The sequence below is a fragment of the Melitaea cinxia genome, chromosome 12, assembly GCF_905220565.1.
Source record: "Melitaea cinxia chromosome 12, ilMelCinx1.1, whole genome shotgun sequence".
Taxonomy (NCBI): domain Eukaryota; kingdom Metazoa; phylum Arthropoda; class Insecta; order Lepidoptera; family Nymphalidae; genus Melitaea; species Melitaea cinxia.
The window spans coordinates 12,651,385-12,658,029 of NC_059405.1; positions in this window are offsets into that span (position 1 = coordinate 12,651,385).

Consider the following 6,645-nt stretch of genomic DNA (forward strand, 5'->3'; position numbering starts at 1 on the left):
GTGATCAAGAGTGGTACTAGCGAAACCTACGACATTGGCTACGACATAGGACATTGTTAGTGCTTAGTGTTTGAACCTAGTGCTTTGTGTTGGACCTAGTGCTTGTGAATAAACTCTTGAAAAGAGTCAGCAGGTCTTTCTCTTTGTATAGATATACATATATTACATGTATATTTTAATAAACATTTCTTGTTAAGATAAATTATGTGAAAAATAAACAATAGTAGTTTATGCAACTGTCATATAATGAAGGGTATTAAAACACGAGTGTGAGTTTATGAAACGAGCGCAGCGAGTTTCATAATAGTAACGAGTGTTTTAATACCCGTGTTATATGCAGTTGCATACACTACTTTATTTTCACTAATGCAATTAATCAAACAACAAGAGTAAAAGCTGACAATAGTTTATTTATAATAATTGTTCAAATTTTGGATGGTACAATTCTGAAAGTTAATGTTAATTTTCATATAATTTTCTAGATTTTTCTGGCAAAAGATTGTGAGTTAATTTTGTTGCCAATTCTAGAATATCCGGAGGCGTACAAATATCATCGTCGCTATCCATTTTTAACTTTTAATTTATTAAATTAAATTCACGCGTACGTGTATTGTCAGTGATTTTGCCGCCATTAAAATCTAACCAATGAGAGCGCAGCTGCGCGCATGCGTGCGATGTTATAATGAGATTTTACGATATCGATGTGGATATTATACCATCATGTGAAATTGCTTAAATTGATTGTTTTGTTGTCTGCGGTATAACAGTAGTAATTATAAGTCAAGTATTGGAAACATAAGTAGAATGTTACAACATTAGTGTAGATAAACTTTTTTATTATAGTTACAATAAATATTAATTAACTAGCAATATGTACCTGTGCGAATAATTCGCACTTAAAGCTTTAAGCAATTATCTATAAAATAATATATAATTTATTTGGAGTAATTGTCAAGTTTTTTTCTAATAAGGGAGGCAAACATCTTAACCTCATATCACTACATAGTATAAAACAAAGTCGCTTTTTCTGTCCCTATTTCCCTATGTATGCTTAAATCTTTAAAACTACCCAACGGATTTTGATGCGGTTTGTTTAATAGATAGAGTAATTAAAGAGGAAGGTTTATATGTGAGGCAAACATCTTAACCTCATATCACTACATAGTATAAAACAAAGTCGCTTTTTCTGTCCCTATTTCCCTATGTCCCTATGTATGCTTAAATCTTTAAAACTACCCAACGGATTTTGATGCGGTTTTTTTTTAATAGATAGAGTAATTAAAGAGGAAGGTTTATATGTATAATAACATTCATTAAATAGTGGAGAAATACTGCTATTTTTGAGGTATCTAATGTGTGTCGTAAATAATTACATTTTTTCCGCTTACATTGCAAACGCAGCCTGAACCCTACGAGATTTATCAAAATAATGTACTAAGTATTGTACACGTTGAAAATTAAGTGAAATGAATGACATAGGCTATAAGTATATTTTATACCCGTGCGAAGCCGGAGCGGGTCGCTAGTATAATAATATAATAATATAGGTATATATATATATATATATGTAAATGAAGCTGTTGCACTCTTCATTTAATTTAAATTACCCGCGCATTATCTTAGGAATTTTTCAAAATTTATCTATAATGGCAACACATTGCACTAAATTAATTCTAGAACCTACAATAAAAATTCTCTGGCTTAAAACGTTTAAAGTTAAATTTTGTTAAAATTAAATAAAAGAAATTGTGAAAGAAACAGTATCCGAAGCAATAGCTTTTAATGTTGTTTCTCTTTACAGGTAATTTATTATAATTTATAAATAAGAATGTAGAATTAAGTTGTTTAAAAAAATAATTTGTTATGTTCTATAAAAAATAAAATTCTCTTTACAGAGCAACAATTATTAGTTTTTTTGCTTCAAGAATCAACATATAAAATAACATATTACAAAACAACATTAATTGTAGCTGTTGTCAACAATGGAAAGGTTGAAATTTGAATTCGTTGTAAAATCGAATGAAGACCCGAAAACAAATGTAATCTGCTTAACCTCTATTATGGACGCAGATAAAAATATATTCTTATTTCCGGAACAATTACAGCCTGTAAAACAACATAACGAGTTAATGAAAACTCAAACCTTTCAAAAAGTTAAAGCTACGCTACAAAAAAGACATGAAAAAAGACAAGTATGGATTTCATTAACACCAGAATTACGGGATACTTATATGGATGAAGACGGAAATATGCAGTTCAAGGGATATTTACTAGAGGAGATTACAACAAAAACACAACCGGTTTTTACGAATGACACGTCAACAGAAACTCTTACAAAAATCCTGGAAAATTTCGCTGAATTGAAAAAGGAATCTAAACAGTCTAGTTTGAAAAACTTATCTGAGAAGTTCGTAATAGAAAAATTCACAAAAAAAACATCAAGTGTAACGCAGTGGATGAATATTTTTGAAGCTGAATGTATTCGTATAGGTATAAATGAAGATATTCAAAAGATACAAGTGTTTCGGTTATTTTTGGAGGATTCTTGTCAAGATTGGTATAACTCTATGCTTATAAAATACACAATAAACTCAGAATGGGGTATTTGGAAAAAAAAATTTTGTGAAACGTATGTGAACAAAGGCTGGTCACCAATAAGGTATGCTATTTTATTTAAATATAGACAGGGTTCATTATTAGAATATGCTCTAAAGAAAGAGAGGCTTTTATTAGAGATAAACAAATTAATTGATATACCTACTTTGATTGATTTAATTGTAACCGGGCTACCTAACTTTATAGCAGATGAAATTGATAGAAATAAATTGAAAGATGCTGAGGATTTATTTAGTAGTATTCGGGGCTTAGAACATTTAATTAATAAAAGGATTGTGGATAAACAAGTAATAGTTTCGGAAAGTAAAATAAAAGAAAAAAGTTTAAAAGACCGACCATGCAGAATCTGTGAAAAAGAAAAGAAAGGAACTCGGTATCATTCAGAGTCTATATGTTGGTTCAAAAATAAAAATATAGATCACTCCAAAAAAGAGCCAATTAGAAGTGTTAATAATTCTGAATTAGAAATGAGTTTAAATGAAATAGATCCAAAAAACTTTTAATTCCACCATTAATTAAAACTAAAATAATAATAAATGATTCTATAGAAACGTTCGGAGTTTATGATTCAGGATCAAATGTAAGTTTAATTAATTCAAGATTATTATCCTTAAAAAACAACCCAAACAATAAAAACAATAATCGAGCAAATTTAAAAACAATTAATGGTGTAAAAAAGTCTATAGGAATAGTAACGTTAAAGATTAAGATTTTTCAAATAGAAAAAAATATGAATGTTTTTGTCATAGATGAACAGAATTTTGAATATGATTTTTTAATTGGATTGGATTGCATAAAATCTTTTCATCTGATTCAAAATGAAAACTTAGAAATCACACAAAAAGTAAACAAAGAAATGAAACAAAATATTGAAAATATTCCTGGCTTTACAGGTGACAAAGTTGAAAACAAAAAATATTTCATTGATGAAAATAACGTTAAGGAAGTAACAGTGAAAGATAATTTCTATATGAATAATAGGTGTAAGGTTAACTTTAATGAGCACATAGAAGTAAAAAATTTCAAAATTTCAGTAAATCATTTAGACGCTCAACAACAATCTAAAATAGATGAATTAATTAGCAAATATAAGTCAATATTTGCAAAAGATAAATATGATGTAGGCTCAGTGAAAGGCTATGAGGCACATATAGATTTATTAGTAGATACGTATTGTAGCAAAAGACCATATAGATGCACTTTTGAGGACAGAAAGGAAATAGAACATCAAGTTTCAAAATTATTACAAAATAAATTGATTGAGGAGTCTTATAGTCCTTTTGCAGCTCCTGTAACATTAGCCTTTAAAAAAGAAGAAGGAAGAAAATCTCGACTATGCATAGATTTTCGGGATTTGAATAAAATAGTGGTTCCGCAGTCGCAACCATTTCCACTTATAGAGGATTTAATGGTAAAAACAAGAAATTGCAGATTTTTCTCAACATTGGACATTAATTCCGCTTTCTGGTCTATACCTTTAAAATTGGAAGATAGGAAGAAAACAGCATTTGTTACTCAAGAAAATCATTTTCAGTGGACTTGTCTACCATTTGGTTTAAAAACTTCACCGGCGATTTTTCAAAGAATCTTAACTAGCATTATTAGAAAACACAAATTATCAAATTTTACTGTAAATTTCATAGATGACATTCTAGTATTTTCCCAGACATTCACTGAACACATTAAACACTTATCATTGCTGTTGGAAGCAATTTCAAAGGAGGGCTTTAGATTGAAATTCTCTAAATGTAATTTTGCACAGGACTCTGTGAAATACTTGGGCCACATAATAAAAAATAACACAGTAACTCCACTAAAAGATAATTTAATAGCCATAAAAGATTTTCCTGTTCCTCAAACGAAGAAAAATATAAGACAGTTTTTAGGTAAAATAAATTTCTATGGAAAATATATACCAAATATATCAATCATATTAGATCCTCTACACAATTTGTTAAGAAAAGACCAAAAATTTACCTGGACAGAAAAATGCCAATTATCCTTTGATACAATAAAGAGACTGCTTTGTTTAAAACCTATCTTAGAAATCTTTGATCCTGATCTACCTATACATATTTATACAGATGCCAGTATACAGGGTATAGGAGCTATTTTGAAACAACCACAAAAAAACGGAGAAGAAAAACCATGTGCGTATTTTTCGAGGAAATTAAATGACAGCCAAAAACGGAAAAAAGCTATTTATTTAGAATGTCTAGCAATAAAGGAAGCAGTAAAATATTGGCAGCATTGGCTTATAGGAAAAAAATTTAAAGTGTTTTCAGACCATAAACCTCTAGAAAAACTAAATATTAAGGCAAGAACAGATGAAGAATTAGGAGACCTCACATATTACTTATCACAATTTAATTTTGAAGTGATATATTCACCTGGAAAGGACAATTTAGAAGCAGACAGTTTGAGTAGGAACCCAGTATTAGAATCACATGTAAACCAGGATGAAGCTTTAAAAATTGTAAACTTTATTAAACTAGAAGACATTCAAAACGATCAAGAGAAAAATGAAGACATAAAACTGTATAAAAATAAACTAATATTAAAAGATAAAATATACTTCAAAAGGATAGGAAAAAAAGAAAAAATTTTACTTACTGAGCAATTTAGTAAAGAAATAATAAAAAAAATACATAATACATACTGCCATATAGGAGTGAAACAAACAGAAAATAAAATCAAACCATTCTATACAGCAAAGAATTTAATAAATAACATTAAAAAAATTTGTGATAATTGTGAAATATGCATTAAAAATAAATCTAGAACTAAATTTAATTATGGATTGATGTCTCATCTGGGTCCTGCTACTTATCCTTTTGAAATTGTCTCTATAGATACCATTGGTGGATTTGGTGGCTCCCGCTCTACAAAAACATATTTACACCTTTTGGTAGACCATTTCACCAGATATGCCTACATATTGACTTCAAAAACCCAAAACGCAGATGATTTTATAAAGCTCATAAAAAAAGTCATTCCAGAAAATAAAATTGGAATGATTCTATCTGACCAATACCCAGGTATTAACTCGAAAGAATTTAGAAGTTTTTTGAAAAAAGAGAACATACCTATCATTTTCACTGCAGTAAATGCACCTTTTTCAAACGGTTTAAATGAACGGTTAAACCAGACTCTAGTAAACAAGATTAGATGTACAATTAATGAAAAAAATGGTAAAATAGCCTGGACAACTATCGCTCATAAATGTACCCAGAGATATAATGAAACTGAACACACTGTGACGGGATTTTCCCCAAAATATTTAATGGAAGGAAAAGTTATTAATATCTTACCAGATGAGTTTAAAGAATATAAAACACAAAAGGACTTTTTACAAGATAGGAAAATAGCTTTAGAAAGAACCATAAATTCACACAATTATAATAAGCAACAATTTGATAAAAACAGGAAAAATTACCAACTAAAAGTAGGAGACTTTGTATATGTGGAAAATGGTAACCGACTAAACAGAAAAAAACTAGACGAACTAAAAATTGGACCTTATAAAATTTTAGAAAAATTATCAAACTCAATTTATAAAATTAATACAGGATACAAAAAGTTAGAATCAAACTTGTTTCACATTACAAAACTCATACCAGTACCCGAAGAATTAATTTAACCTGAAGGGGGGGAGATGTAAATGAAGCTGTTGCACTCTTCATTTAATTTAAATTACCCGCGCATTATCTTAGGAATTTTTCAAAATTTATCTATAATGGCAACACATTGCACTAAATTAATTCTAGAACCTACAATAAAAATTCTCTGGCTTAAAACGTTTAAAGTTAAATTTTGTTAAAATTAAATAAAAGAAATTGTGAAAGAAACAGTATCCGAAGCAATAGCTTTTAATGTTGTTTCTCTTTACAGGTAATTTATTATAATTTATAAATAAGAATGTAGAATTAAGTTGTTTAAAAAAATAATTTGTTATGTTCTATAAAAAATAAAATTCTCTTTACAGAGCAACAATTATTAGTTTTTTTGCTTCAAGAATCAACATATAAA